At 38.8% G+C, this 25,876-nt stretch overlaps 1 protein-coding gene and 1 long non-coding RNA gene across 5 annotated transcripts in view; one reads left to right on the top strand and one right to left on the bottom strand.

The window, feature by feature from the left end:
• Nucleotides 1-25,876, bottom strand: part of frmpd3 (FERM and PDZ domain containing 3) — a 71,214-nt gene that overhangs the window by 31,313 nt on the left and 14,025 nt on the right. For 3 of the 4 annotated variants that reach the window (XM_044040635.1, XM_044040638.1, XM_044040637.1), the window contains exon 2: nt 9,668-9,775. The gene's annotated coding sequence lies outside the window, so the exon portion shown is untranslated. Of the gene's footprint in view, nt 1-1,375; nt 1,393-9,667; nt 9,776-25,876 lie in introns of those variants that run through there. The other variant, XM_044040636.1, reaches the window with a different exon arrangement.
• LOC122778593 overlaps nt 1-25,876 on the top strand; it is a 75,643-nt gene that overhangs the window by 36,764 nt on the left and 13,003 nt on the right. The gene's annotated exons all lie outside the window — the stretch shown is intronic.

Here is a 25,876-nt window from a genome sequence, read left to right as displayed (position 1 = left end):
ATAATCAATGTGACTGTGAAGATATTATATTGCAGGTAATGCTCTGGGTGGTCTGTCATATTGAACCTTTGGCGGGAGCATTTGATGGGAACAATCAGTAACATCGTCTGTACCGAGCTGAGAGCGCTTTATTGCACCTTCCGTTCACTAAAGGGAGCATTTGTGTCATGGCATTAAACAGGAGAAGAGGAGAAATGTGTGCTGAGTCACAGTTATAAAAGACAAATATCCATCTATCCATTATCTACCACTTTATCCTCCACCGGAGGGTCACGGGAGGTGCTGTGCCAATCTCAGCTGACATAGGGCGATAGGCGGGATACACCCTGGACCGTACGCCAGTCTATCACAGGGCCACATAGAGACAAGCAACCATTCACTCTCACACCTATGGTCAATTTAGAGTGACCAATTTACCTAATCCCCATATTGCATGTTTTTGTACTGTGGGAGGAACCCGGAGAACCTGGAGAAAACCCACAAAGAAAAGGCCCTTGTTCCAATTGGGTCTTGAACCCAAGTCTTCTTGCTGCAAAGGCAAGAGCTCTAACCACTACACCAACCGTGTGCCACTCCAAGACAAATATATATATGGAAATAATTGACAGCTATTTGGGCTGAGAAATGAAAATGTTTTAATATTTATTCTACTTTTTTTTTTGCATTTCTTGTATTTATTTATTTATTTCAAAATGGGTTTCTTTTTAATTTGACTATTGTTCTACATATGATGGGAGGACTACGCCTACAGTTATTCCAACACACATGCCAGTGTTCTTTTCCTCCACTTCATTAGTTTGGTTATTTCCTTTGTTTTAAAAATGTAAGAACAGCAATAAAATGTCATCAGTTTTCCCCCTGAGCTATCGTGCAAATAGGAATGAACTGTAAGTGTGACAAGGATCAGATGGGTAAATCAGACCCTGACCCTGTCCGAGTGGTGGTGGAGGAGGTTGGGCCTGTAGAATGAAACGGGACAAACAAACGTGTGTTTGCGCTAAGCTTATTAACAGACGAATGGTCTAGCTGGCTACAAGGAGAAATGTGTTTATTAACAAGTCAAGGTAGTGTGGTCAGGCGCAGCAGAGAAGACACAAGATATTCACAGTGTCCACATAATATGAATTTGTCTTTGAGGCTGTAGAGTCTGGATCATCCTGAAAGCTTTAACTCCTCGTCTCTCCTGAGAACTGATCATACATTCAAGTCAAATGATTAAATTATCAGATAAAGAAAATTCAGTTTGAACTCTAATAGAGTTGAAACTGAATATTCATATTATGTTTGGTGTGGTCTCGCAGCCAATGAATTGAGCCTTTAAGTCTGCACACTGCACTTTTTTTTTTATTATTATTATAGTTTTGGGATTTCTTACTTTGACTAAGAGAGGGACTTGTGCAGTCGACTTGTGTAGAGTCAGTCAGTCAGGACGTGGGAAGGCAGGTGCTGAGCACTGATATGTGTCTTATCGTTGTGCTGCCTCTTCTTGGCTCATCACAGTCCACAGCACATCAAGGACATGCACAAACACACAAATGCACACATCACACACCCTTGGGTGTGATATAGAGGTTGATGAAGTGGAGGGAGGAGGAAGAGGAGGAGAATCCAGAGTCTATTTACCTGTGAGGAAAAGATACTCTTGGGGAAATGGTCTGCATTTTGACAGTTCATACTCTGCATGTGAGCAATTTATTTTCACTGTGACAATAAGAAAAAAAAACAAAAAAACAATTCCATTCTTATCTTGAGTCTACATTTTTGATTAGAAAATAATGAATAACCTGCCACTGTTGCTACGAAGCCCGTCACTCAGAATGTCTTATTAAGTGCATGGCCAAGTGTTGCATTAGTCAAATTCTGCCTCTACATTTTTCATTTTGGAGCCATAACCAAGAGGAAGGACTATAACATTAGCCAGAGTCTTTGAGGTGACATTTGTGATTTCAAGATTAGAGCTGCGTGTACTTAATTAAGAAATAGCAGGGGACACCAGTCACTCTCGTCTTCACCGTTCCCAAAGAAAGCTTATTTCACGCTTCAAGTCTTTACGCCGCACACGTGTGTGTGCCTGTGTGTGTGGTGTCTGTGTACGACAAGAACATGGACCCACAGTCTTTCAGCTTGTACACATGAGCAAGCACATCATGCATTCGTGTGCTTCATGCGAGGAGTTGCAGCGCTTTCGCTCAGGGTTACAGAACTAAAATCACAAATGGCTTCACATTTGCCTGCTATTACAGTTATGTTTTTGTTCTTGCGATCCATCACAAAATTGGTGCCACAGTCTGCTCACCTTTACGACTGGAGCGACAAAAAAAAACAAACAAAAAACCCCCTTTCAAATGGTTTGAAACATGACAAATGGAAGTTACGTACAGTTTTTTTTTTAAAGCAGGGAGTTTGTGTGATCCAGAGTGCCATTAAACAATTTTTTTTCTAAAGTACCTGTGGACTCAGTGGGCTGGGATTTACATATTCCTCAGGTCAGTTATCACCATAGCAACGCGTGAAAGCGAGGAGTCATCTCTACAGTTCAGCAGCTATACGCCTGAGGGCTGAGGAATGAAGAGAGGTTATGAGTAAGAGGACGCACTGTTCGAACCCCTGAGACTACATCCGCATCTACATCCTTGTATTCTTGCAAATATTTAATGAAAGCTCTTTCTTGCCCCTCTCCTGCTTATCCTGTCTTTTATCTCTCTTACTATCCTGCTGAACGTGCCTGCAGGCCTTCAAATCAATGTTTATTAGAAATGAGGAAATGACTGTTGTGTAATTGGATTTGTACCAAGTTTGCACAAATCTAATTCACGAGTTGTGATCTTAATACTTTGTGCGCAGGTATGCATATAGTGATATATGACAAGTGAGAAAGGCTGGTATATTGCTCCGCTCATCTTATTACCATCACTAGTGTCTCTTAAGAAATACTATCATGATTCATTGTTCACTCATTCATGTTCATGAGGATGCTGCCCCAGCATGGCCCATATTCATGCAAGTCAAAATAGTTTCAAATGAAATGGCCTGACAATGATTTTAAGATATAAAATGATGATAGTTTGCCTTTTGTATATTCATTTAAAGATGTTGACATTTGTCTGTAGGAATTCATATTGGAAAATAAAAAGCCACTATATGCAGAGTATTACTCACACCACTGATTGAAAATTAAAATTCAGCAGTGCCTACAGTGTGAAGCAACCTTTGGTACACTCTCTCGCTCCTGTCCTCTGTGCTGCTGTCTTGCTTCGGATTCTTCCCTCGCCTGCTCTTCTGGGTTTTTTCCCCCCCCTGTAAAACACTTAAGCACTGATGATAAACAACATGTAAACTGCATTTAGACACAATTCTACGTTCAGTCGTTAGCTGTAGGCACTTGGATTTGCTTGACTTAAGATTGAGAATGTTTCAGCTCTCATTCAAGAGGCTTCTTCTGGTGGAAAAGTCCAGGTATTTTAGCCTCTGGAGGATGGACTCCTTTCTAGAGAGTTGTTAAGTTAAGGTCAAAGTGTGAATTTGGGTCATTAGAATCACTTGAGAGACACAGCCTGCTGTTGTGTGCGTGTTGGCGTTTACATTTGTTGTTCTATGTTGGTGAACCCCAACATGGGGAAAAGAAATCTTATCACAATATACTTTTTACATCATTTGACGTATATGTAAATCAGATAAATATTTTTGTTAAGTTTAAAGGTAAAGCCGGGGCGACATTACATAACATGTCATTTAGCAGATTTAGCAGACATCTCTGACCAAATGAAAATTATATATAATTATGGTCAAATTTGGCTGTAACATAAATAGTTAGGTCTAAAAAGTGTTATTAAGTGACCCTTTTAATCAATATATATAATATTTAATTTATAACATTTCAGAAATGTATTCAGTATAATAAATATGATTATGATTATATATGCAACTTCCTCACACACATACTGTACCTTATGATACTATCCAAACTCTGTTTGCACAAGCACATATCAAAGCAGTTGAAGAAAAGATGAATAAAAGCCTGAAAATTCACATATGGCAGGTCAGAGTGTCATGGCAACTGTGGCTCAGCTGAGTTTTATAATGACTAGTTTTAGCTACACGTTGACTTATGATTTTCACAAGATGTTGAATTAGGAATAAATACATGTTGATTGTTTTCTTTTTTTAACGCTGATATTTATTAGATCAAGAGTTACACAAGATACCGTTTGAAAAATGCTCGTTCCATCTCGTGAACTACATGCAAATGAACAGGCAGTCTATTACTGCACCACTGAGATCGTTCATAGCGATTAGAATATAATTGTGTTTTAATTACTGGTCCTCTGTTGAGAATGCTGCACGTTGTACTGGTTGTTTTACAGGAATGTGCAACATTCAATCGTATAAAAGTCAGACAAGAAGCAAAGAGACAGAGCTCTTATACTTGGGATGGGCCATAATTCATTATGCAATTATAGAGCTTTAGGCCTAAATGTAAATGTTAAAAGTGACTTCATGAACCCAACTCTTAAATCACACAGTGAAATACTTGGACAGTATACTGTAATCTCCCCGGCAGTATATTATATTACATCATACATCACAATAAAACATGTGATGTAATAATCTCAACAAAATTATTATCAGTATCTGTCACATATGGCATGCTAAAAATTGATTTGCTATATATTAATTCTACTGTTGTGCTTCTAGTGGACTAATATATGTATATATATGTACATGTATATATATATATATATATATATATATATATATATATATATATATATATATATGTAGATATATATATAGGTAGATATATAGTGTTCTTGGCCTTCCTTTGTGGAGTTTGCATGTTCTGTTACGTTGGGGTTAGGTTAACTTGAGACTAAATTTCCTCTGTGTGTGAATGTGAGGGTGAACGGTCCAGAGTTTCCCCTGCCTCGTCCATTGTCAGCTGAGATTGGCTCAAGCTCTCCCCATGACCCTTAAAGGAGAAGTGGTATAGATGATGGATGGACTGAATTTAAGAGATGAAAAGGAGGGAAATGACATAAATACTTCCAGAAAATTGACTGCTTTCCCTCTGATTGAGAGGCCATATTTCACTTTTGCTAATCTAATCTAATCTAACCGTATCACACCGCCCTTAAACCTTACTTGTCCTGCACTTCTGTATCAATCTTCAGTGGGAACATGGATGTGGCGGTGAAACTTTCAGAATACATAATGACTTCATTAGTGGTCCTTCTTTGTCATTAATTAGAGTGCCATGTCACCCAGTGTGGCAGAGCTACTCATTGCAGACAGTATTGTGACAGGAGACAAGTACTGCTTATGAGAGTGAAGATTGTGACACACGCAGACACGAAACAACTGAAATTACACACAATTATACTCCTCTAACCCTCCAAATATGATAAAAAAGAATAGGACAGAACAGGACTTGACCTTAATTCAGTAAATGTGAAAAAGGACAGAGTGCCAGTGAAGCACTGAATTTTGCTATAGTGTTTTGATATATTAAAGTTGGCACTGGTCCAGATAAACTGAGTCAATCTCAGCAGACACTGTAGACACCTACAGTCATTATGGAGCATCCAGTTAACCGAGATAATCCAGAGTACTTGGGGAGAACGTGCTCCACAACTCCACACAGAAAGCAACCCACTGAACTGAGATTCCTAAACAACAGCATTATTATTGTTGCGGCAGGAGTAACCACCGCATCTTACTGAAAACAACAGTGAACAATGTTTGCTTTCACAGTGAACTCTATTGTGAAACCTATTCTAAAAGTTATGTAAATTTTTAACCGGCATGGAAGTAGACACACTATATCTCTGCCTTTTTCGTGGTTAAAATACGATTTAAGGTATTTCACCTCTTCCACCGCCATTAATCAGAGAACACCTTGCAGATTGATTGTGTCTATGAATTACTTTTTATATTCTTGGACTAAATTATCAGTCCACTGAGAAATACAGAAGAGGTGGCTACCAAAGAGCTGAGGCACATTTATGAACACACACAAGCAGTACAGCATCATTTAGAACTGTGCTATGCTAAGTGCTGTGGTTGTGCAGGTAACATAAATATTGCTTTCAGGTGGATATCTTTAATGTTGCTGTCACGAGGAGTGTCACGGCACAGTTAAGTTGCATAGTCCACTAGCATATTACCTGGTACCAGGTACTTTTTTTAGTACCAAGCACGCTGGGTAGGTACTACTATGTGTGGCAGCGCTAGACTGAGTGCCGTCACAGGAAGAGACGTCCGAAACAGAAATCAAACAAACAGTGCCAAACTGTAGATCAGTTAGAACTACTTAACAATCCTAAAAACGTGGGTTAATCTCCCAACAACTACCAGTGAAATGTCTAAAATCTCAATATTTCAGACGGAGCCTGTGCTCTGGTCATGGAGGAAGTACTGAACAAATATTTTGAATGTACTGATTCTCCTGATTTGATCCAGTTACACTGAAAACAACTGCTTTACAAGTCACTAGTCACGCGTTTGTGTGTCGCGTGTAAAACGAAGCCACCGCAGTTTCCCGCAACCGTGCAGTGATGACTCCGCCCACGTTGAGTGGGTCCTTTTTTTCGTAGTGGAGATACAACCACTACAACCATAATAGATGTACTACATCTTGTTCATCCTCTAGAATCTAGATGTTCACTAAACAAAGAGACTGAAAAAAACTGTATTGAACAGGTGAGTGAAAAGCTCAGGTATCTGCCGCAACTTAACAACTAAAGCCTGCTAGATTTTTTACAGTGATTCTGCTCAAAGGGATAGTTTGGAAATGCTCAGTGGGTCTCTTCAGGTGAGTCACTCTGTACTACTGCAGAGCCATCAACAGAGAATACATGTGGAAACACTTGTAACCATGGTAATACACAAAGACACAAAGTGATTGTGTAACACATTTTTTTTGTCGAAAGACGTACAAAAACTACATCAGAACCAGCTGCTGAAAGTAATACTGGTGTTCTGGGTCAAGAGGTCACTAAAATAATGTGTGAGAATCAGGAAAAAATAGAAAAAAATTGTCACAGATTCACAGCTATTTGTCTCAGTCAACTAATCAAGTTAAGAATAATGATCACAATCTCCCGTATGTTCTTGAGTTAGGGAGTTTGTAGAAGATAATATCACCGTGACCTTGGACCATGTAGATATAAAAGGTCATCACTTCATTGTTTTATCGTATTAGACATCTGTTGAATGTTGTCATATTTATGATTTCGAGCCAAAAGCATGTTCTCTATATCACCCTAAATCCAAAAAAGTCCATGAAAAGTACACTTTTGAGTCAAAGACAAAGAAATTCCCTCAAGGTTTTCCGGATAATGATAAAGAACCCCAAACGAACTGTTGCCGACGTGGCACAACAACATGCACCGATGCTTTATTTCAGCCTGGTTTAGGCTGATGTTGACTCTAGCAGCTTCAAACCGGTTGTCGGGAGTTGGTGCAAAGATGAAATGCACTGAGGGTCATGCAGTAGAGCTCCGGTCAGACAGACAGATCTCCACAGTGTAAAGTCAAACAACAGACTTTAATTGAATCAATTTGATCAATGTAACTACTTAACCAGGTCAGCTTGCATGTCTGTTGCACGCAAGGGAATGTAGATCTCTTAATCAGAGGGATTGCTATTTGGGGCCCGAGACTCAGCAATCAATCCCTTGTAAAGGAAAGTCTGTAACTTTACCCTTTTTCTAATGGTTTACATCTTATTTCATGTTAGAGCAGCACGAGTAGTGCTTTGATTCACTCAATTTCTCCTTTATTTTTGTCTCTAATCTTGTCACTTGCATAAACATGCACACACACACACACAGCCTTGCTGTTTGTCCCCATAAGGACGACAAGTCCCCACAGTGTTGTGCATGAAATACTGTTTTTTTTCTTCTGCGTTTTTTTTTTTCTTTAATTGTTTTGTGTAAGTGTGAGACTGGCAAAATACAAATGTCACTGCAATAGTCAAAACTTCAGGTTTTCTTAACTGTGCATATGACAATAAGCTTCTTGTATTTTATATCTTGTACATTCAGACTTGTTGACCGCTGTTCAGACTTGTGAACAGGTGTACTTGCACATGTTGGTCTGTTCACGTGTGATCAGATCACTGAAGGCCTTCAGTGTCCCTATGATTTCCTGATAAATCCCACATTTATTCCAGAATCAGCATCAGTTCATGAATCATTTGGAAATAAAGTCCACTCAGGTACTTTAGCTACTGATTATGTAACACTGACTTATGTGTACGTTCTGCACTCTAAAGTATCTGAAGTATCAGTCTGAGGTAATCACCACGGCTATGAACTCAGACATTATTAAAGGCTGAGCGATGGATACAAGAGAAACTTCCAAAAAAAAATACTATACAGTACGTACAGTATGTACTACATGAAATGTGATGCAGGTAAAAAAATAGACATTTTAGTCTAATATTTTCACTAACCCTTTCCAAACTAAAATCTGGATACATATTATTTAATATTTAATATTTTTTATTTATTTATTTATATTTTATCACAGCTGCACTTTGTGTGTAGTGTATATATATATTTATATAAATACATATATGTATATATATACATATGTATGTATATATTCTCAAATGCCTTAATCAGAACAAAGATGCTTGACATTTTACAGTATTTTACCATAATAAATTATAAACTTTAAAATTTAAATAAAACACATTTTTGTAGGTTGAATGTAAACACAACATTTGACACATGGTAAGGCCTTATTAGCATAAGTGGGGCTACATGACAATATGTTTCATAAGCAAAATCGTCCGATTAGTGTAGTTTCTTTTTAATAAAAATACAAAATTGCACTATTACGCAACACATAATGAAGAGTGAATGCTTTGGTGTGTTAATCGTTTCTCGTACGCACACAGAAATAGTCATGATAGCATATTACAGCATAGACAGTACTTTTCCACACAATCCGTAATGACTGCAGCAAATGTGATTACTGTACTGACTGCAGATTTACTCTGCAGCGTTATAAAACTCCCTCACATATATCCTGTTATGACATTAGCAGCTGGCTGATTTACCTGACTCTAATAGACAACCCACCACTCTATACCGGCGCTTTGCTCACTGGCATGGAATCAATGCGGGATTGCAGATGTGAGCAAAAAGCTGCAGTGGACAGATACTTACAAAGCGCAGCTGCGTGTGCGACCACCTTTTTTTGCTGCAATATCCTAATAGGCTCGACACAAGAACATAACCTCGGATGGTATTAAGTTATGTTTGATAAAGAGAAAGACATGTTTAGAGGGTACGGCACTGAGAACAAATATACATGAATCATTTTTAATAGCTCATTAAGGCAAAATCATCCGTTTACAAGGAAGAGGTTATGTATTTAAGCAAAATGTGTCTTTATAACTTTTGCCAGTGGCTCACTGTGATAACGAATTTAGCATTCAGTCCTTTTAAGATTAGGTTTAATGTGCGTTTATTAGATCAAACTGAAAGCGGAGTCGTTTGAAAGCATTATACATATGATTCATGTCTTGTATAGTTGTTAATTTAGCTTTGAACTGGGTTTCCTTTTATTTAAACAGCCTCACAGTGTGGGATGTTATGCAGGATTCCTGCGTTGCTTAGGTTGAGGAAAGGCAAAGGGAATAAGGAAATGTACTCACGATCTTTGAATGCTGACTGGTGGACAGGAGCTTCCTTTTCTAAGCGCGGATCTCCCACAAACATTCACTCACACACACATGCAGGGGCCAGGGTGGTGGAGTGTGTACCTGTAAAGAGACACAAAAGGGCAAAGTTAGAGCTTTTGTCACCAATTTCACTGATGCTCAGTCCAAATCTTGATATGGATAAATGGAATTCTGTTTATGACGTCACCTAAGTCATGGACCACAGAGCAGTTGAAACATGTAAAGTGGTTTGTGTTATTAAACAGCGATGAATGACAGGTGTGATGTTCTTCTTTAAGACACAAATCAGCAACAACACAGAAATCCATTTTCAGCATGTTTACTGTATCTATCTACTTTAACTTGTTACTGTCATACAGCAGCACAGAGAACTGCTGGTGGCATAGACATATTTCTAAATCATGTGTTTAAGGGAACATTTGATTATTTTCATTAACTTCACGACTATGACACAGCAGTTTTACCGGAATTCATATTCACATCGTGCTTCGGCTTCCACCTGGTTTTGCACTCTGTTCTTTAAACTGACAACCCTGATATCTTGAGTGTAAGTGATGTCTGAGTGACATTTTCTGTTTTGCATGAGAGTCTAATAAACTAAAGGGCAAATTATATGTGTGCACGCTCAGCTGTCTAGCCGGCCACTTTATATTTCCTCATGTATGGGCCTGTCTAATTACTGATTTCTGCTTCAAAGCCATTTCTTTTGCATTAGTGTCAAACATGAAAAACAACCACACTTTGTGCTTGAAACCTGACGTGTTTGCAAAGCTTTTACACTCTGGACACTGATTGGTGTCAGGGCATCAGTGTATAAGCAGATTTTTTCATTTCTTGTTTACCCTATAAGACTATTTATTTTCTGATTTTTGTTTTCTTTACTTTGTATCGCGGTTCACCCTTTCAAGTCTTAGGCAGTAAGCTAAGGAAAATAACCCAAGTTAAAAGAAAAACATGTCGTTAAACATATGCATTAAATCAAGATGCCTTTATTGTTACTGACCGTCTCACATTTACCCATGTGAACAGGCACCTGGAACCCCTCTTTGTTAGACGCTATTGTATCCCTCTTATATTGTATATTGCTGCCATTGTTGCAGTTGACATTTTGCTTTACCTATACCTGTACCTATAGCAATATCTACACCTATACCTGTACCTATAGCAATATCTACACCTATATCTATATCTCTATACCTGTACCTATACCAATATCTACACCTATATCTATATCTATACCTGTACCTATACCGATATCTATACCTATACCTCTACCTATATCTATATATCTATACCTGTACCTATACCAATATCTATACCTATACCTGTACCATATCTATATCTATATATCTATACCTGTACCTATACCAATATTTACACCTATATCTATATCTGTACCTATACCAATATCTATACCTATATCTATATCTCTATACCTGTACCTATACCAATATCTATACCTATACCTGTACCTATATGTATGTATATATATATATATATCTATATCTGTACACATGTATCTATACCGATACCAATACCTAAACCTAAACCTAAACCTATGTTTCTATACCTACACCTATATCTATACCTGTACCAATACCAATACCAATACCTATATCAATACCTATGTCTATATCTATATCTATACTTATATCTATACCAAGTTTTGGCTGGAGTTTGTTTTCATGAATCATACTTAATAGTTATATAGCAAAAAAAAGAGAAAGAAAGAAAATTTACTCTGCATCTTCTCTAAGGTATTAAAGGAGTATTTATTGACAGAAATAAAATGTACTACCCATAGGTATGTTTCTGTTCACTTTAAAAACATTTTATTTTTTTAAGAAGTGTATGTATATGTACTTAAGGTGAGGGCCTTGCTGCCTAATGGAGGCCACCATGGTTCCTGACACACTTGGGAAAAAGGAAGGGTGTGCGGGGGAGTCAAGTGGTAACTGGTAATGACGTCTTCCATGAGAATCTGAACCCTTGTTTTGAAGCTTCCGGAATCACAGTAATGTAGCTCATTGGTAGAGCGAGTTGTCTTTCAGTCGGAAGGTTGTGGGTTTGATTCCTGGCTCCCTAGTCTACATGCTAGTGTGTCTTTGGGTAAGACACCAATTATTGCTGACGGCTGTGTGGGCAGCGTGTGAATGAGTGTGATAGAAAACATGCTGCCCATACAGTAGATTCACTGTATGAAAGTGTGAGTGAATGGGTGAATGGGCAAAACTGTAGCATAAAGCAGCTTTGAGTTGTCATCAAGACTAGAAAAATAAGTACATACAATAAATATTGTATAAATACAGACCATTTATCGAATGACATTACCGACAGTCACACTGGTGTTAACTACTGTATGCCAGTCTAACACTTACACACTGGACCTTTAAATGTATCACTTTAGATCAACAGAGACTGGGTGACCTGAAAATATCCTCCCCAAGCTGTTTCATTACAAACACACTGAAGGTTCTTCCCATCATTAAAACCAAACTGTTGCATAACAAAACTAACACAATGACTCTAATTAAGTCATTATCCATCCAACAACTTTTGTTAGCGTGAATGTCTTGAATTTGTGTTGAACTCAACTATTGAACCGTCATACAAATTCACTCCCCCCGATCATTCATGGGAGGCAAAGGATTTAATGCACCTGAAACTATACTATACTACTATACTACGCAATAGCTATTGCTTACTATACTAAGCAATAGCCTTGATTCTATTTATCTAATGCTAAAACCACAGCATGACATCATTTTTGACTTACCTAATCTGATGCAGGGACCTCCCCCTAATTAGCACAACTATCTTGTCGTCTGACACCAGCGTAATGAACAAGTGTAGGTCAAACTTCCTTTCAGGTTTGGCTGCACAAGAGCAGCAATAGTGTCATTTGAGTTTGACACATAATGATGTTGATTTAATGCCTTAGGTGACACTGAGTGACAGTGATATCCCTGCGTGGGTTCTATACAGTAAGTGCCACTGTGTAAAAATATGCATTTTAATTACTTCTGCTTGTCTGTATATTAATTGTTGTTTACCCACTCTCAGCACATATTGCTTGTTTGATGACTCTTCCACAGTGTCTCCATCCTCATGTGTTGATTTGGTCATGCAGGCTGATTTTATGTATAGATCTCTTGGCACACTATTGAACAAACCAAGCACACTCCAGTCAGTGCTGTAATTTAATATTTATTCACACTTTTCCACAAACAGGCACACGGAAACACCCTGCTCCTGATGAGCGTAGTGTTCCTGTTTTAATTGGCTCAATAACATCCACATTCATTCATAATTGCTCTAATGACACGTTTCAAAAAGAGGCTGCCTGCAGCTTTGATCACAGGAGGAAATAAGAGCCGAAGATTCACTGGAACCTGAGAACTCAAACATAACTGTCTCCCACTGCTCCATTTTTCACAGCATGAATGTAGAATTCGTGATAAGAATTTGATCTGACATAAAAGTGGGAGGATATTAATTAGCACCAACAAAGCCCAGTGGTATTTTCTGTAATAATAAGGATAAATGTTTCGTTAGCTTGCACATAGCAGGGACCAGCTGCTCGTGCACTGGCGCCATGGTGGACTCTCTAAACAGCTGCGGACTCGGAAGCTGATGTGCTTGTCGACACACACTGAGGCTTTTTTTTTTATCTGCAAAATTCAAATGAACACTCGCACAAAACAGCGACGAAGACAAAAGCGTGGAAAGACTGAATGGAAATTGTGTGAAGACGACAGTTATTTCACAGTGAGGGCTGAACAATTTGGGTACAATTTCTAATTTATTTGACATATATTTAGAATGGGATTTGTGTTGCAATGTAACTCTTAGAACCTAATGAGACACCATCAAAATATGAACTACTCTAACCCTAATGCAAGAGCTTGAAGTTGAAGATACACACTGTTATTTGCATTTTGAAGCGGTATAGTACATAGAATCATACATACAGTCAAAACTAGATTGGTTGAACTGCAGCCTTTGCTATTTGATAATGTTTCAGATTAAGATTTTGATTAAAAAATGACACATGGTTCAGTCCCAGATCTGACATCATTTCAACACATCATACAATTTACAATTTACATCTTTAGCTGAAGTCACAAATCTTGAATGAGCCTATACTTGCTTGAGCGGAGGAGTAAAATAAGTATAAAATAAGCACTTTAAATTGCAGAAGTGGGATGTGATGGCAAAAAGTAAAGAGTAAAAGCCAAAACAGTTTTTGCACAAAGTATTGAAACTTGCTATAAAGCTCTGTCAAGCTAACAATAAGGCAACAACTTCAGTTGATGCTGGGATGTAGATGTTTTCAGTAAGTTTACCTTTGACATTCTCTCAGAAATATGGAAATTCAGCATACAAACTCTGAGGTATTAGTGGATTATTATTGATTCCTGTTTGGTTGTTGTTAATTGTTTATCCGGTGACAAATGTCAACAACAGGTTTAAGCTTGTACTTGGGCTTTAAAAAAGCCCAAGCCCAGTAAGCTTTGTCTGGTGTGTACGTGTGTGTAAATGTCACAGGGTTTCAAATGCCTCAAAAATGTACAAACAAAAAAAATCAAAACAACAACAACAAACAAAAAAGATGAAAACCCTGATTTATACAGTATATGCCTGCTTCCGGAGGTGTAGTGGAGCGGTGGAAACCACAGGTACATAAAAAATTGATTGTAAGAAAAACAAAAAGACTTTGAAGAGAAGGCCTATTAAAAAATCAGTTCATTGCATCACCAGAGTGTGTTCCTCAGCAAACTCAGCTATCCATTTTGTTTTCACAAAACTCTCCTCTATCTAAATCAAGACTGACTTCTCAGAGCCTCTTATAAACAAGCAGCCCATCCAGCCGGGCTTAATGTAAGACTAAGAGTGAGACTTTTATTTGTCTGCAAACACCCGTAATATATTTTAAACAGTAAGTAATTACATTTTCATGAGCAGTTTCCTTAAAAAATGGAAACAAATTACGTAGTTCATGAGATGACAAAGGCACGGAAGATACCAACTGTACAACAGAAAAACCTGTTGCATCAACGTTTTGCCAAATATCACATTAAATGTGAGTGGTGAGGTGGATCGTCCATTCAGTGCAACTATGTGATGTACTTTGGTCAAGTTACTGAAGAGGAAATCAACTTTTTACAGAAAGGAGGTTGATACTTTTCATAAGTGATGTTATCTCTGTTTTGTTTATTTATCTTCTAAGAACAGATTTGTTTCCGTCGAGTGAACTGAACCTGAGTCTCTGCAGGTTTAAACCACGGATGGTTGAATGTCTTGCCGTGGTAGATTTGCCACCAGATAGTTAGTACCTTTCACCACTTGGTGCCATGAGTTTATATCATCATGTCCTTTCACTTACTTTCCCTTCCTCTCGTTCCTTTCTTACCGGTTTCTTCAATTCAAGTAAATGATGTGTATTTCTCGCTCCTCACTCCTCTCCCTGTCCTTCTGCACTCTATTCATCACCCAACTGTATTCACCAAACAGAACCTGACCCTGTTTACCACCTTTGCCAATCACATCCAGGCTATTTTCTTGCAGAAAACTCCCTCATAGCTCATCCCCTGTCTCTACACACCTATTGTCAAGATTCTCATGGGTTTTTGGTGAACAACATATGTCTGTACCGTCTCTTCTTTGCCTCCTTATCCTTCACATATTTCTATATGGTCAGGACAAGCACGCCATATATATACTTTACACACAGCCATTTTTTTTATTTTACCATCTTTAGCTCGCTCCTCACTTCTCAAAAAGCACAATCTGTGCTCCATGATTGGTCAGCTGGCCCACACATCTGTGAATGGTCAACTAATAACTAACTAATGATGTCTGTTTTACCATACAGATATGAACTAGCCAGTCAGTAGGCATGTTGTATTATCATTATTATTATTATTATTTTTAATTTAACCTTTATTTTACCAGGATAATCCCACCGAGATTACAAATCTCTTTTCCAAGATCGTCCTGGCCAAGAGACAAATACACACATCACATATTATTATTTTTCTTTTTTTTGTTTGTTTTTGTAGTAAAGCAGACATGAACAAAAGAGCAATAAACACGCTAACAAAACTAAACTGAAGAGCATAATATAGGCACTGTAGTGTATAGCACATTCTATGTAAAATCCCTAAAACAATACTACATGTACAAGACTGGCACTTGCTGTGTTACTATTGTACCATCATGACACATTTAAACAAAGGAACATAAAAAAATCACTTTGGTGAAGGGGGTGTGAAGAAGACAGGGACCTGGAAAGATTTCAGCACCATGGACAGCAACTGTTTAACAAAAGTATTATGTTTTAACGACCTGTAGACTGACGTATTCAAAGTTTTTCCACAAAAATAAGAAGGATTTGACGTTATGCATGCGCCCATATGCCTCAGGTTAATATCAGTGGCTGACTTCCACCCACTGTTCTCAAAGCAGTAGTGAATTGTGGTGTGAATAGGAATGGAGTCTGCTCATATCAACAAAGAGCCGACTCCCAGCACAACACTGACTCCAGTAGAAACTCCCCAAAAGAATAAAAAGCAAAAGACATCAGTTGGCCAAACACTGAGAGCTACCTCATCAGTGTGCATCTTGTGATAAAAAAAAAAAAAAAGCAGTATACATATGCACGTATACTTGTGACCGTCGTGATCCCCCATAAGTGCAAGCATAGCGATGAGGCTGCACTTCAGTTCTGGCCAAATGTGTCGTCATGATGAACTGTTTGGAACTTACGTTTAACCCCTTTTTTTGAGTACAGGTTTGTCCCTGCCAAATGCAGACTATGTAGTACAATAAAAAGAAGCGAGACCAAAGATGAGGTGTTTTGATTTCTACTGCTGCTGAGGCCATTCCCTGTGGAATCTGCTCGATGTACTTTGTATGCACAAACTAAATGGCAACTAAATCAACACATTTCCATTATTGGTTTTCATTTCTGATACAATTAGACTGGAAAAAGTACCCAGTATATTTCTTGTAATTGTAATTTAGAAAGAAATTCGAACCATCTGGCATCCTGCTTTCTTTTAGAAGTTAGCACATTCCTCCGAGTTCTTCCGCCTCACCTACGTTTCCCAGTGGCCTTTCTTAAACTGTAGTTCACTGGATCTGCTCACTAATGGAAGCATTAAATGGACTATCGAAGAGGAAAATGATGGTTAAACAATGCAGACATATTTAACAAACCTCTTAGCCATTTCATTTTCTGCATTAAGAGTAGTGACTCAATTGGCACGGCTGAGCGAAGGTGTCAGCTAAAAGCCCATAATGAAGCAGACTGTTTGTCTGTTCGGGAAGATAAGGCATTTAATTGCACGTGTGTTGTCAATATGTAACCCCCCAAAGCTCTGTAATTATAAGAGCATGCTGCTTTGCTCTCCTACAAGATAACTCATGGTGACGACTGAAGAAGCAAATGTAGCTCCTGCATTTGAACAAAGACATTGGGAGTTATTCGAATGTGGATACCCACAAAGCTGCTGCAGTGTCCAGGCTTAGTAGCATCCCAGTGGCTCAGCTGTTTATGTAAATGGTTCCTGTTTGATTCAAATCTATGAGTTTGTACTACGTGTGTCCGCCGGCCTACACTAGCACACGCGCTTGTGCCAAAAGTGTGTGTGTGTGTGCGTTCGTAAATGTACAAAGTGCATATTGATCTGCGTGCTGTGCCTTCGATCAGTCCACCGTTAGATGCTCATGCTGGTTGCTAAGCTTGTAATGGAGAGCGGCGTGTTGGTCTTTTCCCTCTGTGGCCTCTGCAAAGGCATTTTTCACTGTGGATAAAGAAATATTCACCAAGTAAGAAATCAAGGTACAGTTGTGTATTTGCATTCACTTTTGCAGCAGCTGAAGCAAATATAATGGAGGAGTAATAAAAAGAACAAAAAGCCACTCATATCAATTTCTATATTTAATATGCCACACAGATTTTTATTGTTAGACATCTTTAGAAAACTAAATTGATTCACATTTGGGGGAGATGATTACATTGGTGTAATAAAAGTATTTATTAGTACTGGAAACAGGTGTTATGTTGTCTTTAAGGGGCCGGTGTGAAACGTGCAGGAAGGGTTTATTGACAGAAATTCAATATACTACCCCATATATATGTTTGTATAGCATTAAAATAAAACCTGTTAAGATTTCACAGCCTTAGAATGAGCCCTTTATCTGCAAAGAGACACACCTCCCAGAGACTATGCAGACAAAGAACAACAACATCCTTTCTGGTACGTGATGGCCACCATGGTTCCTTGACACATGGAGAAGGCAGGGACGAGTGGAGTCCTATAGTCTCACCATTTGAGGTCACTAATGCAGATTTACTCGATCGGACTCTATTGCTCCAAGAGATATGAGCCAAAACATTAAGCAATTTACAAATGGACAAAATGCTTATTACAAGATCTGATAAAGTAGTTCTTAAAATAAAGCCCTGCTTGCCAAGAGACGGAACAGTATAAACAAGATAAACTTAATGTCGTCAGTGTCCTCTCCTCCTTTGCTGCAGCAGTGGTGCAGACGTTAGTCTACTGCACTCACCAGTGCTTTAAGCAACTAAACAATGTCAAAACATTAACATGTAATTCCCATTTACGGCTTGAAAGTGAAATGTCAAACATTCCCTCAGCTCACAAAGTTGGCCTGACAGAAGTTAATATCCTTTTTTCTCTCATCACAAATCAGATAAAGACCACAGCTGTCTCTTTCAGAAGATGCATTGACAGTTACAGCCCCTGTGGCATTATCTCTTCTTACAATATGGACTGTTTGCCCTTTATATACCCTGTACTGAGGAATAATATGAATAATGCCCAGGTGTGGAATCCAGTCACATGACAAGAACTTTTACGACCTCCAAAATATTACTAGTTGGTTTCAAAGTAGTATTTTAGAAGTCGCTGCAAAGCCTGCACTGAACTAATGTGTGCAGTCTCCTTTGGCCATTTATTGAAATTTCGCTCACTGCTCAGCTGACATCTCACATCGTCGTGTCACCATAACATCTGCTCTTAATTCCTCACAGCACTGCCGTCACCGTGGTTACCACGGATTCTTAAGGAGCAAGTGCAAAACAACAACATCCACATAGTCCCATAACCTTAGTATATGCTGAAGCCATGCAAATCTCACTCTGGTGAATTATTATATTATGACTTGTTTGGGATTCAAAACTCACATTTTAGGACTTGGAACTTAGGACTCAGGACTTATGTGGAACACTGACTTTACTTTCCAGGAGCTATACTGAGATTTTCCTCCAAAGAGCCACTTGCACAGACCTTAATAAGCTCATAATGATGATTTACTTTGCAGTTTTATGTTTACACCCCAGGATCACCGTATACGATTTCCCACTGAACACAGAACCAAAATGAGCCCAAAGAGATAAGTGAATAGGCGGGCGGGGAACAGATGAATGTACTTCTTTCTCAGAATTATGATTTAGTCTTGAGAGTGTGCGGCGGTGCTTATGGGGATTTGTCGGATGATCACCGGTTTTTAATTCCCTGCACATCTCAGAGATGCGGTCAAATGGGTTGCATGTTCAGGACACCGAATACTTGCTTGTTTTTGGAATTATCCAAAATACTAAGATAATCTTTTAACAGCAGTGGTTTCACGTGTGCACAGTGAATCAGACAAACACAATTCGTAATGTGGATTAATGGAAGTGAAGCAGCTGTGGCATATTACCAGGGAATAGAGACCAAAATGAACTGAAAAGAGCAAAATGACAATATCTAAGAACACTTGAATTAAAAAAAGACATTTTAAAAGATCCAGGGCAAACGCAAAAACAACCTAATGTTTAAGCAATAACGTTTCAAACTGAATATCTGAATGAAAACATCTGTTCCCACATACACTTTCACTATCTTGATGTATATTTAAAATGTATCACAACATGCTTATCTGAAACAAAGCGCTGCAGATGCGGTCAGCTTTAAGTGCCTTGCATCTTGTAATGTAAAATATGTCAAATATGTTAAGCCTAAAGTCAAATCAATACATTTACTGCACCGTAAGCACTGTGAGAATTAGTATTTTACGACCAGATCTGAAATAATATTGTACACTTTCGCACTCACACAAAAATAATTATACTACATTACTATATCAATATACCAATCATAATATTATCACTGATTGTACGGTTCACTTCAGCACAGTTTGTATATTGTAATTATGCAAAGTTTCACAGATTTAAAAGGGCTGACTTCAAATGTGTGTTTCACAGGCGGGGAACGTTTTAATGAGCGATGTGTTTTTTAAGGTTCCTGTTGTTTTGGAACTTTAGCTAAAAGGCTAAACTATATGAAAGATGCCCTTTTTAAATCTGGCCTTTAAACTTCACGTCAGTGAAAACTAAATTATTTTGAGTAAGAAGACTAAGCTTTTGGTCCTTTAACCTTCAATGGGGGCAAATATTGGATAAAAAAGGAACCTTCAGGCTGATTATGACTTTAAACACATCTCGTTCTAAGCTTTTCAGACGAACCCTTGATCAGAACATTTCATGTCACTACTTGTTCATAATTCACAGTCATTTTTTTAGTGCACTTACAAAAGCCATTACATCATTAAATAGCTTTTCTTTTAGGATAGTGCGTAATCAATCATCGGCCCATAAAAAAACAAATGTAGGGTTATTGCTTTTATTGATTTCTAAAAGTTTGTTTTGCTTTTAAAAGCAGCCTTTGCCCAGCAGCCAGAATTCTGTTACATTGATCTGCCGTTTCATACAGAGCAAACAACAGTAGTTAAATGTAGAAGGAAAGATGAATTCTTTTTCACATGAACTTAAATACAATGGCCAGAAGCATCCTCTGTGAAATGATAAATTCAAGCATAACTAATAATAATATCCCGCACCTGTTCATTTGGATCTCAGTGAGTAGTATATTTTTCAGCCCACTCACCTCAGCACTGACACCTGTCCTGTATTACATGAATGTGCTCAGGGGTTTACGTCAGTGTCTATGACTAACTGTCTTTGTCACTGAACCCAATGTCAAACACTGGCCAAAATACCCAAAACACCCACCTACGTTTCCACCACTTAGATACAGTAAAGAAGGCAGAGCCGTGATAATGGCAGGACAAAAACACGTCATTTCAAAGAGTCAGTTACACAGGTACAGGGTTTTGTTTATTCCAACTGACTATTTGCTTAAACTTAAGCAAATAGTGGCACCCTGTGTGGTCTTCTGCTGCTGTAGCTCTTCTGCTTCAGGGTTCGACGTGTTGTATGTTCAGGAATGGTCTTCATACCTTGGTTGTAACTATTAACTAATTGATTTCCTCTCTACAGTCTTAAACCCGTCTGGCCACATTTTTCAGTCCAGAGAACTTCCCTTTTTGGACCATTTTCTGTCAACACTAGAGAGGTTTGTGCATGAAAGTGTGTCGCCGTGCTCTCAGGTTACCTTTATCATGTCTAAAAGCAGTGCGTTGTTGCCATGCGGATGGCTGATTAGATACTGTATGTGTGGGAACCAGCATTTGCACAGGTGTCCCTCATGAAGTGATGGATGTTATGTACATTTAAACAAGGGATCAGCCTCATGTGATCGGTGGCATCACAGGGAAGTGACAACAACATTCTCTCAGCAGCTTATCCTTCGCTGTCCGGCAGAAATGAAACTAAGTGAATAGGAAAAATGTCCATGCTTTCCTTTACATCTATATATCCAGCTCTAAAGTGATGTATCTGTGGGAAACACTGCCTGTTCAATGTTTTGATTTGCATCCACAATTGGCTGCCGTTATAAAAAGTTCACTGTCCGTCTAATGGCAAAGGTCCACAATGGCTGGTCGTTATTCATCCCTTGAAGGACAAGACGTTTACTGCGCCTGGAGTCTCATATACAGTACATGCACGTAGAATATAGAGAGCTTTAGAAGGCCCACAGCACACTATCTGCTGGAATTCTGTATTTTGTTGTCCTGAGCAGACAATTACAGCTCTAACATAGACTATCAGAGGCCCTACCTTGAACTCTTTAACAGTCAAATCTCAGGGGAAAGCAGTAAAAGCATTGCACTACAACAGCTTTGGCCTTGCAGAGCTTGAGGCCACACAGTCTGCTGCTTGTCCCCGAGAAAGCTATTACACAGAGCGGGTCACAGAAACACAGTAAGTACATAACAGGACTACTGTCCTTGTCCCAAAATACAACCGCTAACAACACTTGATTTAATCTGTTTATTAAATGAAGTGTGTTCACCTCTGCGACACTAGGTGGCGATATATCCCGGTTTCAGCTTGTTAGTAATAGGTGGTTTCTGGGTTAGCTGGTGGCTAGTTTTTAGCATTTTGGAAAAAAAGTCCTAGCAACTTTTATTTAATTATTGAATTCTTTAAGTTAACAGCACATAAATCCACTCTCTTCAAAAGTCCAACAGATTTACTGCTCTTTATTCTGTCATCGGAGTGCAATAGCTGAATATTGTCTTTCCTTTCCTTCCTTTCCCCTGGCTTGGTTCATTCAGTTTCTGTGATCGTATACATTGAAGAACTGTGTTTATGGAGAGCTTTTTCAAGACGATAAAAAAATGGAATCATTTAATTCCTTTTCCATTTGGATAGTGCCTTAATCATGTAAAACAAGAAACAGTGTGGGGTTTCTGAGAACTGTTCCTAGAGTGTATCCTGCTATAATCGTAAATTTACATTTACCTACAAATGCAGTACAGTGAGCACATCTATAAAGAGACTTATGTAAATAAGGTACAAAACTGTTACAACACTGTAATAAAAATATGAAGCCCTTGCTTTCCATTTCAGGAAATTGTTCCCAATTCAATGAGATGATGTATCGCTTGTTCACTCTGGAGAGATCTTGATATGCTTATGCACTGTGAGGACTCGATGACTCAAACAATGCTGTGCTCAATTTAAAATAAAACATTTTGTGCTGAGAGAGTCTAGTCAGTAAGAGATAATGTACAGGATGTACAGGAGGAAGTGTAACCATTGTCTATCTTGTGGCTGTCGTTGTATGTAGTGTCGGTTAAGATTTTTCTTTTTTTAATCGGAAAATTAGCTCGGTTTGTTTGACTTTAATGACTGGCCGTTCCCCCTCATCAGATGATTAAACAGTGTCGCCACACCCTCTTGACTACAGAAAATATGTAGCTGTAAAGCTGGCTGAAGCAGATCAGGTGGATGCTAAGGACAAACAAAAACAACGCAATTATGATTTGCTCCATATTTGTATTGAGGAAGCCAAAATGTAATTCATGATCATTATGATTTCATAAAGTATGTATGTATATATATATATATATATATATATATATATATCTGTGTGTTCACACAGATTTATTAAATCCTGTTTAAAACAGACTCATCTCCTCACTCATTCAGCTATAGAGAAACCATAATTAAAATGAAAGCATGATTCTTCTCTGGTTTGTACCTGTAGTTCATCCAGTCACACGCCATTGAACAAATCCATGATCTATGCCGTCGTCCCAAGGGGTCATAAATGCAAAATAGCTTGACCTCTATTCTGCAGGAGCCATACATTTGCTGGGCAAAGCTCACGAGGGCTGTGATTAGGAAGGGAGGTGGTGTGGTGGCGCTGTGATGCTGCACACCATGTCCTTTTGCCTCCTCAGCATTCTTATCACGCATCTTAAACCTCACGCTCTACGTAGCACCGTAAAAACCAAGACCATTAAAAAGCACCTGCATTGGATCTGTAACGCTCACCTCTCATTTGAACAAAAGACAGTGCGGTCCCAAAACACACGAGCACACAAACATTCTGCACCACTCTGGAAATATTGAAGGTTGCGATGAGCATTAATCAATGGCAGCGGACCAGGTTATGCCCCCACTCTGCATCAATACATCAGAGTTGCCCTTTTCCTCTGCGCAGTTCCAGTTGTGACTGCAAATCTGCGTCTGTCAGGTATGTGTATGTTTTCAGTGATGAAATACTTGACCTTATACTGTATGGCACTAATGGATGAAATACTATATACAGACATCTGTATGATCCTTACATGTGGGCAAAATACTATTGATTAGTATTTGACGGCGCATTGGAAACTGCATGAGCGTATATACAGCATTTTAATCAGTAGACGCTAATAAATGAAACAAAATACTTTATTTAGAACAGAATGATGTGGTGATAGTCTTTTGTTGCTTCATGGGGGGAGATGTCCAAGCGGAGAGCATCTGCTTCTGTGCCACCACTAGGGTCCAGTCACTGGTTGGTGATGGTGGTGGTTGTTGAACTTGTGAGACTGATGGTGGATGGAGAATGATGGTTTAGCTGAGACTGCGAAGACTTGGTGGCAATGGGGAGGTGGAGGGTGCGCATGACAGAAGCGTGAGGGAACTAAGGCAGAGAGAGAAAGCATGTTTAAAAAGAATGCAACAAGATGATTGGCTAACGGGTCAGGCACAGTATATTGCAGCACTACTGATGACACAGTTGACACCCCAGGAAATGGCAGCTTGGAATGGAGAGTTTGTATTATTGCAAAAACAGGAAAACAGGAAGAATGAGATCAAAACATGCAAGGTTTGATTTGGAGCCACTCAAGAATGAAAACATGTCTTTTAATAGCTGATGGTAGCTGTTGTCAGTTATAATGGACCAGATATTGAGAGAAATCATTCTTTCTTAAATCACATCATCGGTCACAAGACATTAGTTAGGAATACTGTAAGTAAGTTTCATAATTTATGATTCAAATACATTTACTCTGAAAAGACAATGGAAAGAAAGCCTAAACCTATAAGCTTTACATAATTGTAGTACTCTTTTTCAAAGTGATTGGTAATGAGGACAGTTAAGCAGTATTGGAAGTATAGGAAGTAGTTCATTTTCAAAACAATTCCTTCTGTTCTGCTCCACAAAATGCAGTGAATGCTCTGATTTATTTTGCTGTTTTGCCAAAAGGTGTGTACCATTAAGAAATCCAACATTTCCTTCTGCAGTGCTGTGACCTTTTTCTGAATTATAAACATTTCTTAACTCGACTAACGACTGTGGCGTATTGGTCTGTGGTGGAGATGGACGAGGCTGCACATGCAGCTCTCCTCTAAGATGCATTTTAGGACTGGCTGTAATCACTCCATACAAAAACCATCATTTAAAAAAAAAACAATCTGCACTGCACAATTACTGCACTTGCTATTTGAACACTGCATTGACTTTAATTCATGTAGACAGCCTAACCAAAGCCTTATCCTTAACCTCAGACATGATGGGTTTCTCCTTTATCAAGACCAGAATTTAGTCCCCGCAAAGACTACTGGTCCTGACATGGATCAGGGTTTATACCAGAAAAGGTTTAACACACGCACTCACTCATAAACTCAAAAATGTACTGTTTTCAAGGCATTCCCATCACCGTATAGCCTTGTGGCCTCCTCTGAAAGCCAAGACTGTAGGCAGTTAGTCACATTAAGGCTGCCTGCTCCATGCATCACTCTGTGGCAGCCATCTCATCAGCCAGAACCTGAAAAGGTGTTATAGCCCTCACCTTTTCCCCCCCTCAAGATATCAGCACTCACTAACCGAACCCCTGAAACTGTCACACAGTGAATGAGTCGATGTGATGAATGCTGACTGCTCTGTGTACTCTTTTCAAACCTGTGTCACATTAGTTGGATTTTGGGACAACTGGGCCTTGTTTCCTCCTGTGTAATTCAGGTTCACCTTGGCCCCTGCTTTAGGTAATCACCTGCTCAAGTTATCCACGCCCAACTGCTGTGGAGGATTTAGGTAGGAAGGTGGAGATTAAACGTTCCTCTGAAGTTTCTCCTTTTCAAAAAAAATAGCCTCCTCTCTGCCAGCAGCCTTATCCCCCTCTCTCTTATCTCAGTGGGCTTTGAGAATTGCAGGAGAAACAGAGAAAATAATTTGGTTGGTCTTCTCGGATTTTTCCCCTGCATAAACTTCAAACAGCCTCAGTGACAGAAACAAAAATAGAAACTGTCATGAATGCATTAATCATTTAACTCTGTGTGACTCCAATCAGCTAGGTCTCGACTGCACTGTGCATAAAGTACTCCCTAGGTACACGCTGTAGTGGGAGCATAATCACAGGAGACAGCTTTTGTTCTCGCAGCCATGTTCTATGCCGAGATCGTTATCTGAAGAGGAACATCTGTCTGTG

The sequence above is a fragment of the Solea senegalensis genome, linkage group LG12 (assembly GCF_019176455.1).
Source record: "Solea senegalensis isolate Sse05_10M linkage group LG12, IFAPA_SoseM_1, whole genome shotgun sequence".
Classification (NCBI taxonomy): Eukaryota; Metazoa; Chordata; class Actinopteri; order Pleuronectiformes; family Soleidae; genus Solea; species Solea senegalensis.
This window is presented reverse-complemented; position numbering and strand designations above follow the sequence as displayed.